The sequence below is a fragment of the Armigeres subalbatus genome, chromosome 2 (genome assembly GCF_024139115.2).
Source record: "Armigeres subalbatus isolate Guangzhou_Male chromosome 2, GZ_Asu_2, whole genome shotgun sequence".
NCBI classification, from domain to species: Eukaryota; Metazoa; Arthropoda; class Insecta; order Diptera; family Culicidae; genus Armigeres; species Armigeres subalbatus.
Window position 1 is genome coordinate 373,390,462 of NC_085140.1, and position 15,012 is coordinate 373,405,473.

At 37.2% G+C, this 15,012-nt stretch overlaps 1 protein-coding gene and 2 non-coding genes across 3 annotated transcripts in view; 2 read left to right on the forward strand and 1 right to left on the reverse strand.

Moving 5' to 3' along the window:
- LOC134213082 (mitogen-activated protein kinase 1) overlaps positions 1 to 15,012 on the forward strand; it is a 329,641-nt gene that overhangs the window by 203,968 nt on the left and 110,661 nt on the right. The window lies entirely within an intron of this gene.
- On the reverse strand, positions 9,369 to 9,440 carry Trnah-gug (transfer RNA histidin (anticodon GUG)). Its single transcript has one exon. It is a non-coding gene; the product is annotated as a tRNA-His (tRNA).
- Trnav-aac (transfer RNA valine (anticodon AAC)) lies at positions 9,546 to 9,618 on the forward strand. Its single transcript has one exon. It is a non-coding gene; the product is annotated as a tRNA-Val (tRNA).

Below are 15,012 nucleotides of genomic sequence, written 5' to 3' on the forward strand. Positions count from 1 at the left end.
CTATAGCTACCTTCACCCAGCCGGTGTTGAACTTTTAAAATTAACTAAAAATACCTCACTTGTCATAAGACGAGTTTGTACAATCCCATTGAATTCCACCACTTAATTGTATCTTGACAGATACGTATTTCGACCTCAACAGTAAGGCCGTCTTCAGTGTCTCGTACTTGACTCGACTTAAGTACGAGACACTGAAGACGGCCTTACTGTTGAGGTCGAAATACGTATCTGTCAAGATACAATTAAGTGGTGGAATTCAATGGGATTGTACAAACTCGTCTTATGACAAATGAAGACATTCCACTAAAAAGCTCAAAATAATTTTCTTAATAAAAATACCTTCCATGGACTACAGTTTTTAAAGTACAAGCATTCTTTTGATAAATTAGACGGTCTTACTGTTCAGCTTGAGCTTGAGCTTGATGACCGCGCATTTCGTAGTTGCTATTCCGTGATTGACCAGAACAATTGCAATTGCAAATGGATGGAAGCATGGGATTTGCTCTCTAACCTCAATGTACACAGTCCGAGTGTTCTAGTATTTTGAATGGTCGATAACGGCGCTGGCTACGTCCTCACGGTCTACCGGGATGGGAAGGAATTGGTGATCCAATAGCTCGCCCACTGCAAGACGAGAACATCTCTGCACTCGCCACGAGTTCCTGCGGATTTTCATTGGAATCTGGGGGTTAGGGCTCTATTCGTCTTGGTTAACGGATTGGTGTAAGTGATGAAAGGGTGATTTATTCTAATTGGAAGCCGTAACGATCTTTTTCGCTCATTTCGAATTCTAACAGTTACTTACTTGATACTTGATGGGCTACAGCTCTTCGATGAACCTACGCCGAATGGAGTATCCTTCTCCACTGGACTCGATCCTGGGCCAATCGCTTCCAGTCGCCCTGAACATTGAGCGCCCTCAGGTCCTCTTCAACTGCAAAAAGCCATCGTGTACGCGGCCTTCCACGAAGCCTGCGGCCTCTTCCGGATTCTCTACAAAATATTATCTTCGCTTGACGTTCTTCCGGCATACGAACAACGTGACCAGTCCACCGTAGTCTGCCGTGTTGTATAAGCTTAATAATATCCAGCCCTTTATACACCTGATACAATTCGTGATTCATGCGACGCCGCCAGATACCGTTCTCCTGTTTACCGCCGAGTATTGTCCGCAGCACCTTACGCTCAAAAACTCCGAGAGCTCTCCGATCAGCCTCCTTTAACGTCCATGTCTCATGGCCGTATAAAGCCACCGGAAGAATCAGAGTAGTATACAGCGCGAGTTTTGTTTTCGTTTGCAGACTACGGGACTTAAGCTGGTTACGAAGTCCGTAATAAGCCCTATTTGCAGCTGCAATACGCCTTTTCACCTCGCGGGTAACATCATTATCGCACGTCACTAATGTTCCAAGATACACAAATTCTTCTACCACTTCAAATTTTTCACCATCCAGCACCATTTTGCTACCACCACCACTAATGAACCCACGTTGATTGCCAGCGACCATGTACTTCGTTTTGCTGGTATTGATCGTGAGTCCAATCCTCGCTGTCTCCCTCTTAAAAGGCGCAAAAGCCTCTTCCACGGCACGGCGATCAATTCCGATAATATCGATATCGTCCGCAAATCCCAGGAGCATATGCGATTTTGTGATAATGGTACCGCTTCTTTGCACACCAGCTCTCCTAATCGCTCCCTCGAGCGCTATATTGAACAGTAGGTTCGAGAGTGCATCACCCTGCTTTAATCCATCTAAGGTAACAAATGACGTCGATATTTCATCCGCAACCCTTACACTTGATTTCGATCCGTCCAACGGTATACGAATCAGCCGTATCAGTTTCGCCGGAAAACCATGTTCAAGCATAATTTGCCACAATTTATTCCGTTTCACTGAATCGTACGCCGCCTTGAAATCAATAAACAGATGATGTGTCTGCAAGTTACCTGCTAGAATTAATCTAGTTGGTATAGGGGATAAAAACGGCATGAAAGCCCATTTCCAGTTCTAGCGATTGTTAGAGCACGAGAAATATATGAAAAGATTCAAAGTAGGAAGAATGGAACCCACAAACCTTCTGCATATGAGGCAGAAACGGTAGCCATATGACCACCAAGCCCGTTATTAGACTTATTATTAGTGTTCATGTCGAAAAACGTATCGGTGCAAATTACAACGTGTTGGAATCAAATGGAATTAACTTGTCTTAGCACAGGACTTATACTATGTTCGCACTAGGGCCTTGTAACATGTTATTTGGCTGTTTTTTGTGGATAATTTAAATAATACATTTATTTAGGCTGTAGCACGAACTTCGATTAGATGAAAATGATCAAAATTGATATTCAAAACTATGTTCATAATGTTTAAGCTTCGGTAGAACTTTGCTGTATCTGCGTCATTATATTCAGTCCGACTGTTCTTACGAAAACTTTCCTTCAAAAAATACTTTTTCAGTTATATGATTATTGAAGTTATTTGTGATTTTTTTGAATGGCAATCAAATGAATTTCTTACGAAAAATAATGAAAAAAATTACATACATATTTCAAGTCATATTACTTACTTCTACTACTTCGTTGTACTATGACCCCACACCCCTACTGGATTTGTCTTCCAATTAATCTTCCGTATAATAATCTTCATGAACAATTGGACAAATTCCTAGCGTACTGTAAGACGAGAAATGCCCATCGCTCCTTGAGGCATCAATCTACTTTTTGTTTTGTTTTGATATAAGTATTGCCTGTTTTTTTAAATTTATATTTTTCTCCTTTTCTTTTTAGGTAAGTACCAATGATTCAACGGATTTTGGGCTAAACGGACAAAGTCAAGTGGTAGGAATTGATGCATGAACGCCAGCTAAGTTTTAAAAATATGAAAATAATGTGAAAAGTGAAATCTTTGCTTGAAGTCCTAACCTCATGGAAGAGCCTATTTTTCACTAATTATTTACTGGTCCAATTTATTATTAAATAATAATCGTTATGTTCGACTGACTCACACTATTTTTGACGCCATTTTGAGTTTTGGAATGGCTTACCTCTATGCAGAATATTTCTTGTTATTCAAGTAATTCGCTTTGTACATAGTTGTCACAATACTTCCCGGTCATTTTGAAACACAATTGAGTAGCAACCATTGAATAGTGATAGATGGTGTAGCGTATTTCATAATTGGTCTAGAAATTTGTTTTATTTATTTGTCGTCTTCTACAAAGTGGTTTTAGCATTGGCATGCTGGCGGAAAACAACTGAAAACGTATGAAAACAAACTATTTGCCGAAGAACGTTCCAACGTCCTCTTAATGCGACAGATAAACAAACGATGATTTTGAGGAAACAATTGAGATACAGTTGGTTAAAGTTAATGGCCAACAGCCGTAAGGTTATCCGAAGCATTTTTTGTGGAAGGTTCAATATACTTGTTGCTCCTGGACTTCATCTCTATGTGAATTCTATTTGTTTCTCATTTTTGTGATTTTTTTCAACAGAGAGCACGCATGTTAGCAGAAAAAAGTGAAGAGCTTGGTGCTGCATTTCTCTCTTTCACGATGATATGAATACATGTTCTTCTACAGTTCTTCTATTAATCGAATTCAAAGAAAATTTGTATTTTTTTTTTGTGTTTTAATCACCATCCGATTTTTTAATGCAAGCGTTGCTCCAAACCATTTACTCTTTTGGCTTGTTTCGATGAAAACCCTATTTGAGAAGGAGTAATCATTTCTCTTTCGATTTTCAAAAATACCTTTTGATCAGGGAATGTAAAATAACAACATTGCCAATGACAACAACATTGTCCTCTATCGTCAATGTTGGAACAAACATTTAGCATTTAGTATTTAGCGAGGTAGTCGGTTTTCGATGATGTTTTTTGTGTAAATAAGTATCAGTTATCAATGTTTAGACATAAACTTAACCATCTGTTGACAGGATTTGTGTTTGACTCCAGAAATATACAAGTTATCGCAGTTCGAAAAGTTCACAACAATTACCTCTCCATGTTTAGACGAGCTCGGTGGTCTAGTGGTTTCTGCCTTATAAGCAGGAGGTCGTGGGTTCAATTCCAGGCTCGTCCCTTTCCTTCTTTATATTTCTATTCTAGTTCTTTCTGTGTTTCACGTTCTACCGAAACGATTTCTACTGTTATAACCTTCCACACTAATAATTCCAAAAACCTCCCGTGGCACCTATGAGAGGTCGTAGAGTTCTCTGCATCTTTCTTAAGTAGGTGTCCAACTAACCATCCTTCCCCTTCCTCAGCATTCGCAAGGACGTGGCCAGGACAGATCTCGACTATTGGAGAGTGCATTGCTTCCATCTAAGAGATAGTGGTTAGTCCCAAATCAATATTTGTGGTAACGGATGAAAGTGATGCTACTCTCATACAATAGTCTTGGCTTGTACCACCTACGAATTTGTGCGAATTGCTCAATGCTAATGCTAATGCTAAAGCTAACAATTACCTCTCCATGTTTGTTGCAAATAAAATGGAACGCAACATTGTCTTTATCCTCTGCGTATGAGGACAAAAAGTTATCGCTATTCTCTTTTGTTGCTTGTTTTTTTTTTGCATTTTTCAGCGACAATTACATTCCTTGCTATTGATGCTTTTCCAAAAATGAGCAGTTCTCTGTGAAATCATGTAAAGATTTTTTTCTCCACCATCTCATACCATGAAAATGGTCAACCACTACTAGAATTTGTCAATAAATATCAACAGTTCAGTAAAATGTGATTAACTAAGTTAAATAGAATCGAAAAAAAATTCGAAAATGACTGAAATTTTAAAAAATCGGTATATTAACTTATAACTGCTGTATCTCAGAAACGGTAGCACTTAGAAAAAAATAATGTATACCTTTTCCGTTGGAAATTTAACGTAAAAAAATATTTCGACCATTTTTGAAAAACCAACTAATCTAAAAAAGTTATAACTTTTTTGTCCATTATTTCTCCATTATGACTCATAGTGCAAAAAAATACATATATTATATCAATAATATTTGAAAAATTCGTTTTTGAGAAAATAGATTTTTAAGTTTTATTTTCAATGTTTAAACAATTTTTTTAATGGTTCGAGGTGTTTTTGCTTAGGCCCTTGTCAAAAGTTAGACTAGAGTCAAAATGGCAAACCAATGATGCAAATTATGTTTTTTCATCACAAAGATTGTATATGCAAAATTTCAGAGAAATCAAAAAATACAAAAATAAATCGACCTTCGATTTCACAGAGAATTGCTCAATTGTCAAACTTTCTTCCGTACTTTCTTCCCAATTTCATGATAATTGTATGATATTCCGATTTTTTAGAGAAATTTGCGACATTCTGCTTCATATAAATAAAAAAACATAATATTATATTATATTAAAAGAAAAAAAAATACATGATTAGACGGTGAGTTAAGCCCAGGAAAATCCCTCACTTAAAAAAAGGTAGAAACGAAGATGATTTATTGATATTGTGGGGTCCATAAACAATACAATGCAATCTCAATCATTGTGAGAGTTTAATAATCGTAATATTTTAAAACTAAATAATTGCGGCTCCACAAAGCGTCATACACGATTGAGCTTGCCAAGTAAATAAAACTAGTTAAAAATCTTAATATTTACACTAAATTTTGCGATTCTGTGATTGTTTTGGCAATTTGGAAATATTTTATGGATTTTTGGAAAATTCATATTGAAATATTGAATAAAGGACGCACGAGCTCACTTCGGTTTTAACAGGAACTACAATATTATGCGAGAAATTCCTGTAAGTTTTTGTCAGAGTTTTAAATTTCTGTAATTACACATAGTTAGTGGGAATTCGAATGGACCCTAAAATCAACATATATACATTCAACTATTTTTTAAATTATAGTAATTTTTTATTGTTATAAGTTCGTTAATATTAATTCCACTAGTCAATTAAAACAACCATTCTTTCTTATTCCTATCTACGTTCTGCATATCTCTACAGTAAGACTGGAAAAGGCATATCTGTTAAGTTACAAAAGGCCGAGTTTTGTTGAGCAGTGAAATCTAAACATCTGGACTTATAAGATCATTCTACTTAAAACCTTTATAAGAATTCGATCAACTGTGTTACGGAATACTTGAATAATATCCAATTGATTCTAATCTCGTATTTTTATTTTGGAAAGGTTTACAAAAGAATTATCATTAATAATTAATAAATATCTTTTGCTAGATTTAGTTTTGCAAGACAATTATGGGGGCCAATAATATATGTAAACAGTCCGACTATTATTCTTTAAATTGTGGTAGAGAAAGTTCCAGCTTCGTTTAAATCTAACCGTAGTTAGATGTCAGAACAGGAATGTTTAATTTTTAAACAATATTGTTTTTCAACTTGGCTTCATTAATAAACTTGGATGTTATCACGCTTTGCAAACACTTAATTAACAATTGGCAAATTAAGCGATTGGCAATAAAAATCTGTTAAATCTATGGACTTGCCATTTTTCAAAGACAAATTCGATACTTTGCTGAAAAATTTATCAAAAAAGCATGCATTGAGAAATGAGAAAATATTTTTGTAGTATATGAAATTTTAGTATTTTGTAATTCCATTTTCAAATTTTCTGGGGGCCACAAGTGGGTCTAGGGAGGGCCAGGCCCCCCTGCCCCCCCCCCCCTTATTTACGCCAATGACGATAGTCTGAGTTATTTTAATGTGGTTCGACGAGATTCATTTACGCATAGCAATAGACCCAATCAATTAATTCTTAAACAATAGCACCACCAAATGAATAAGTTTTAACTTATTCCAATCTTAGTAGTAGAAGACGTTCGAATAAATCTCATTTTTGCTAATTTTTATCCACTATTTGATAATAGTAAGCTAAAACTTTTATGAGAATTCATAACTTCTAGTTTATTCGAAAGTTTTTTTTTATTATTCATTAACTTGTTACTATGTGAACCTATAACTTTGACTCCCCGGGCAGTAAAAAGCAACCAGAGTCAAGAAGAAAATTGTATCAATGAATATCCTTAAACTATCTCACATCTATCAACAACCCCATAAACACCATTCATTGAGAAACAGAATCTTCCTGGTTGACACCATCTTCCGGCGATGACTTTTGAATTTGTTCACACGTATATTCAACATCTGCTGCTGTCATGTCGTTTCACTAGCATCAGCTTTCCACTTAAGCTCGAAACCCAAGGAGCCGAATTAATTCGAAGCAACAAATGCTCCTCCCGAGAGGAGTTCAAGTCGTTGTGCGGTTTTCTTCCACCTGACACGAGCGAAAGTTTGAGAAGACAACAACGACGATACGTCCTTGAATTAGGAAAATTTATCGTTTACATGACACCCGGTAAACCACCTGACCTGGCGAAGCACCGTCTAAGATACAACGCTGTAAATTTTAGGCCCTCGTGGGCGGGGGCCGTACGTTTGTTGGCACTGACTAAATTAATCTTCGAAAACGTTACGTTTCACCGTTGTTGCGCTTCGTTCTCTCATGGCGCTAGTGTGATATCAAATCCGTCGAAAGGAAGCCCTCTCTCGTTCCTTTTCTGATAAGCGACTGTCGGATACAGTCCAGGCTTCCCGGAAGGGTTTTCTTTCATTCCGTATCGGCGCGCCGCAGGTGGAAACTTGCGCTTGACGAATCGGCTTAATCTATGATTGATTGCTGTCTATCCACCAACATCATCCCCTTTTAAGGTTTATATATCACACGAAGGATCATCATTCCGCAAACGGGCTTATGATTACTTCCGAGAAGAGTGCGTTTCCCTTGGGAACACCATCACTCCTAGAGGTGGGTGATTTATCCATTTTGCCTTTACTACTAAAGTTATTGGTTTGACGAGGGATTTGAGGTGAGCTAATTTGAAACATAATGGAATTTGGTGATTGGAGCTTTCCTCTGTATGTTTGTTGGGGTATTGATTGTGTGTCATTGTGATTCATTGGTTATCGCATCTACTTAGAATATATTGATTGTTAATGAATTTAATACGCCAACTTGTAAAAACTCTACGCTTTAATATATATTTTTAATGATTTGACCATCACTTGCACCCACACTAAAAGACTTTTCGTCAACCTGTACATATGTACAACATTTTGATTATTGCCTTAAAAAATAAATCCAAGTATCATAACATAATGAATTTGTTGGCATGTTATAAGATTTGCAAATTAAATTAGGGCAACTCTAAAGTTCACCGCAACTCATTCAATCAAAAACATTCCAAAGAACATTTCCCTTTTAAAATGTTTTCGAATTCTCATTGATACTAATTACTTTTGAAACAAAGATGAGTTTGCTATTTGCGGAAAAATCACTACTGGAGGCAACCCTTTTCGAATCAAATTCTACCCCATCCACATCTAGTTGTACAACGGGACTGGACCCGTAACAGATGTTTGCTTCGTATTCCAAAATGTTACCGATGCCATGGTACCAACTCGTCCCAATTTAATTCATTATAATATAGGCTGGAGGACGAACTACCAACGGTTCCCGATGTCGGTTCAGCAGTGATGAAGTGAAAATAGCTAAGGGGAAACTGAGCATAACATTTTAAACTCAGAGGCATTCGAATGAATGCGTTTGCTTGGTTAGTCGGTGGATAATCGAGCCCGAGCTTTGCGGTTTTCGAGGGCACGCAATCATTGCGAAATTATAATCTGCAAGCGTGTGATTGTGGTGAAGGGAAAACTTTCCGGGAAATACGATTTTCATCAGCGTGTATGGCACAGTTGAGCAGGATGCGCTTTTGTAATGGCTGGTTGGGAATTCAATAGTCTGTGCTAGATTTCCATGCTTTTGTATTGAATCAGTTTTGGATTACATTTTCTCTGCGGCAGTTTTACTGCCTTGTGGAACACACGCTACGGATATTTTCTAATAATATTAAATCGGATTCCAAATGTTCTCAAATTCGTAGAAACTTAATTCAAATGTACTTAAAGGTTATTGTCTTCAATAATTTGCATTTTTATTTAAGGGAAGGAATTCGTTGACCTGCTACAGAATTATAATACGGAACATGACACAGAATCTTCCGTTATTGACGGTATTGACGCGTGGTACGGTACGTCGGACCGAGGATAGAGGATAGATCATGTCGAGGTTATGACATATTTAACCACACATGGTAGCCTAGTTTACAGTGTTGGCACTTGAAAAAGTTGTTCGAAGTACTCAAACCAGTTTCAGTAACTGAGCAGTCTCGAGTTTATTTTCAATTTTGACTTTCTATATACAAATTTTATTACGGTTTTATAACATTTTTTCATGATTTTTCGTGGCCTATAATTAAATACCTGAATGATTTCTAACAAAAAGAATAAACTTCTTCCGTGACAACGATTCCAAGCTTAGATCACTGCCGTGACCAGGATTCGAACCTGGGTTACTACGGCCACAACGTAGGGTCCTAACCACTAGACGATCACGGCTATAAGAAGCTGCGTGATGTCGAATGCTATAATAACATAGTAGCCTTATTTCAAATAATACAATGAAAGTTTCAAACCCTGATTAATTTGATGAAAACAACAGAAGTTTCCGTGGTGTAGTGGTTATCACATCCGCCTAACACGCGGAAGGCCCCCGGTTCGATCCCGGGCGGAAACAATTTTATTTTGGCTAACGATTCTTTGTATACAAGTTTTATTACGGTTTTATATCATAACTCCAAACCCAAGTATCGTTGAGGAGATAGAACTTTGGCTCCTCTGATTTTCCGGTTCCGGTTCACGTCGTTCAAATCTCTTTTCCTGCTGACAAAGCGTCTTTTTAACTGACTTGTGATATTTTGTTTGTAGAATGAAAACGGAAATGAATTCATATCAATTAATTCGTACATTTGTTGTTGGGTATCCTCAGTTATAGGATGGAAGAATATCCGATACGAATTGTAATCAATTAGATCTGCTACACGAAAACTTGTGCAAGGAAATGGATAATTCTTCAGAACCACGACCTTATGCGATATCAGCACTAGTAATTTCGGCAGCACTCCTTATTTAGAATTTCGAGCCCATTGACCCAGTATAAGCGAATTGATTTCTAGAGGCGTTGGAACCGTATATCACAATTGTTTTCTTTGTTCGTCAATACCATGATGTTTATACCCATATTGTAGCTTGGCAGTGCAAATCCTTTGCCAGCATATCGAAGCAGCCAATAAACAGGCTCATTTGTCGAATCCGATGCTGCTGCAAGAACTTATTAACATACTTCCATCGGATCAAGATTGACCTTCAACACCATTAGCAGTCCCCCTGATTCAGAAGTTAATAGAAGGAAACGGTAGCGGACAAGTTGACGTAAAAACTGGGCTTTGGCGTGGAGCGTTTAATTTACATATCTTCGAATAAGCAGTTGCATGAAGTTATCAACTTCTTCTTCTTATTGGAATTACATCCCCCACTGAAACATTGCCGCTTCGCTGCTTCGTGTTACACTTCCACAGTTATTAACCTCGAGGTTTCTGAGCCAAGTTACCATGAGGCTAACAAGATGATACTTTTATGCCCAGGGTAGTCGAGACAATTTCCAAACCGAAAATTGCTTAGACCGAAGCTATCAACAGTACTACTATATTGAAGAAGCCGGATTAGGGAACGTGACCATATGATCCTTAAAGGGGCAGCGTGCTCTGGACCTGGTGGAGCATGGTGGAGATGAATTTGTGAAAGAAATTCGAAACGGCTTTGCTGTGGAAGTGGTTTGGTGGTTGAAATGCCTCGCAGGCTGGAATGCCTGGAAAGGTAAATGTTGAAAGAAGCAGTGCTGAAAGCTAACGTCTTCCGAGCTAAACCAAACGAATCCTGGAAGATTTTCGTATCTGTCTGTAGGTGCAGTAACCAGCCCAGATAGACCAGACATCAAGACACGCATCGTATGGGACGCTGCCGCTAAGATGATTGGCGTTTCGCTAAACAGTTCGTTGTTGAGAGAACCGGATCTATTACTTTCATCGCTAGGAGTGTTGTTCCGTTTTCGGAAATTCGAGATTGCAAATTGCTCAGATTGGAAGAAGATATTTTTGCAGATGAAGATGATCTCGTATATCCCTACTAGAGATGTCGCAAATTAATCGATTACTTCGATTAATCGATTCATCGTTGTAATAATCGATTAATTTTGAATCGATTATTACCCAACGATTAATCGATTCAATAATCGAGATGAATCGTGAGTAATCGATTAGTTACTGATCGATTAATCAAAATTTTACGACATCCTAAGGATGTCGAAAATTAATTGATTATTTCGATTAATCGATTCATCGTTGTGATAATCGATTAATTTTGAATCGATTACTATACAATGATTAATCGATTCAATAATCGACTAGAATCAAGAGTAATCGATTAGTAACTAATCGATTAATCGGGATTTTACGACATCTGTAATCCCTACCTGGATACCTATGATTAAGCCCTATTCTCGTCGTCTCCCGCTCCACTGGCACAAAAGCCTCTACTACTACACTGCGATTCTATTGTGGTCGATATTGTCCGCAAAGCCTAGGAGCATGTGCGACCAGGAGCAGGAGCATATGACCGTTCCTCTGCACGCCAGATCTCACCTCGAATGCAATGTTGAACAATAAATTCTAAAGTGCATCACCCTGCTTCATTTAAGGTCTAGAATCGAAATTATTACTTCGTCTGTAATCCGAATACTTGAATTCTAGGCATCAAGCGTTGCACGTATCAACTCAATCAGTTTCGCCGGAAAACCATGTTCAGACTTTATTTGCCACAGCTCATTTCTTTTCACTGAATCGTATGCTGCTTTGAAATTAATGAACAAATAATGAGTCTGTATGTTATACTGCCGGAATTTATCAAGGACACGGTTCACAATGCTCACTCATTCACAGCACAGGATGCTCCCTCACAAATATTTTCGGGGAGAAATCGTTTTTCTAGAAATATAAGCAGACTGCAGGGTAATAACCATCTTTTTTCCTTTCTCGTATACAAAGTATACGTAAAAACTGTAGGATCACTCCAAAACCGAATTTTTGATAGAGAACTCGGACATACCCAAGTAAAAGTTCTGTGGTCGTTGGGTTTTACATAAATTTGAATAAGGTTTTATTATTGGATTAATGAAAGCCTATTGTTTTACGATAGTCATATACAATGTCAACTAAGAAAGGTTTTATATTACTCTTGAGATATCCATAAAAACCTTGTTTTAAAACTAAACTATTAGTTTGTTTATTAATAATTTTATTATTGCTTTCAAATACGCCATAAAACCAATTTGGGTCACTGCTATTAAACTGCACAACGTGACTCAATCTATTCGCCATGTTGAATTTGAAAAGCAGTGTTACTGTACCTATAACTTTATACGTGCGTCACGCAATAATACGCATAAAGAGGTTGGCATATTTTAACCGACAATGGCCTACTTGGAGATATAAGGCCATTAAGAAGAATAAGAAACCTTCATGTTAGTTTTGATTTTGATTTGGGAAATGAGACGTTAAATAGGGGAACGGTTCGGCACTTCATCCCATAGCTCCTATTTCCATCCTATCAAAAACAAAGCAATGAAAAGGGATTTGATTTGTTTCTTATTTTTGTGATTTTTTTCACCAGTGAGCACGCTTGTTAGCAAAAAGAAGCGACGAGATTGGTGCTGAATTTCTTTGTTTTGCGATGAGATGAATATATGTTCAGTGAGATGGAAATGGAACAGTTCCCCTATATGCATTTGATTGGACTCATGAAAATGTTTCAAGATGCGATAAAGAATCATAAAAATGTATTAATTGACGATTATTTTTTATTTACGGTTTCTATAAGAAAGTAAAGTAAGGAATATTTTTTGTATTGTTCCTCATGCACATGTAACATTTACATATATCTGATTTCTACAAAGTACACTAAAAATACGGATGGTTATTTCGAATTCCATATATTCGTAGAAAAACACAAATTTCCGTTGGAAATTACTAACAATCGTAGATTTCTTATACGGGTTCGTCGATAGATTCAATTTCCAAAGATCTGGCAGCGTTGTCGTAGGATGAAAAAGTGTTTCCTGTCTCAGCCACTGGACTGCATGTTGTCGAACCAAAGGCCATCTATTGTAGGGAAGGGTAATCATGACAAAGTTTTATAACAAGTTTAAAACGGCCATGAAGTAACCAAGGAAAATTATTGAGACTATCATGAAAACCATTAAGCTATTGGGTGACCACTGAAACTCGATTTTCAAATTCCCGGTTTCTTCCCGGCATTTTTTGTCAAATTTTCCCGGTTTTAATTTAACTTGAAAAAAATCAGGGTAAGAGTTTTTATACCTTTTATACTTAAATTATCAATTAACTAATTTGAACAAAGATTTAACCCGAAGACAATCTTCGTTTCCGACCAAGCGTTTCAGCTTTCTAAAAAAGATTTATACACATTTTAGGCAATCAAAACATTCGATTCGTAATTATTCAATTTTACTTTTTTAATTTCTAGAATTAATGAGCATGAGCATGAGTATGAGAATTATGACCGCACAATTCGTAGTTGCTACTCCGTGATTGACTGAACTTGCGAAATTGTACAGAGAACACAATGAATGGGGCTTGGGATTAGCTACCCATTCTCAATGTACACGTTTCGGGAGCTCAAATATTTAAAGTCAATAACGGCGCCGGCCACGTCCTTACGGTCATATAGGAATGGAAGGACTGTTAGTCCGACTCTCGTTGCTACTAGAGACCGAGTATACCTCTGCATCTCCACGATTGTCTTGGGATAGGATATCGTTTTAGTTACAAAGGATAATTTATCTGGATTCACTTTGGTAAGCGATGCGATCTATGGGATGGGAAATAACATTAATACGAGTTAAAAGTTAAAACATGCACGCCCGGTGGCATATGAAAACTGAGGAGATTCGATGGCTACAGCAAACTATTGAAGAGTGCGCTTTTTTCGACCGCGCGCGACATGCGCATGAGCCACCGAACACAAGATAGATATTTTATTTTTTTATTTCTTTCCCGACGACTAAAACACGCACTGCACTTACTTGTTCGATAGCTACTCTTATTACCGGCCGCGCGATGCAGAACACAATAATTCGGCCGATCGCGCGATCGTTCTGCTGTCCGAAACAAGAGAGATCACGCACTGAACTGATTAATTTTATTACCGGCCGCGCAATGTAGAACACAATAATTCGGCCGATCGAAAAATCGTTCTGCTGTCTGAAACAAGAGAGATCACGCACTCTAGAATTAATGTCTAGAAAGTAAATCTTGGATTTTTTTTATTGAAAACTTTGAAAGTTCCCATTCAATATTAGTATATTGAAATGCTCTAAGCTATGAAACCTATTCTATTCCCCGTGTAACAAATTAGAAAACTATCTTAGAGTATCCTTTTCACCATCATAACATTCTATTATATTAGGTTAGTTGTGGAAAAATATACTAAACTATGATGAGTTCGGTGGTCTAGTGACTAACGCTTCGCCTTATAAGCAGGAGGTCGTAGGTTCAATTCCAGACTCGTCCCTTTCCTACTTTGTATTTCTATATTAGTTCTTTCTGTGTTTTACGTTCTACCAAAACAATTCCTACTGTTAAATCCTTCCACACTAACAATTCCAAATCCTCCCGTGGCACCTATGACAGGTCATAGAGTTCTCTGCATCTTTCTTAAATAGGTGTCCAACTAGCCATCCTAGCCAACGTGGCTAGGATAGATCTCTTCTATTGGAGAGTGCATTGCTTTCATCTAAGAGATTAGTCCCAAATCAATATCTGTGGTAACGGATGAAAGTAATGCTACTCTCATACAATAGTCTTGGCTTGTACCACCTACGAAAAAATACTAAATTAAAGATATTTTACTCTTTAGAATATTACAGACATATTCACGAAGTATTAAAAAATTACCATTTTCAATGATTTGTAGAATTTTCAAATATAATTCCAAACAACTCTTGAACATGTGTTAACATATATATTATTTACCATATTCATTTTTTTTCGAATTC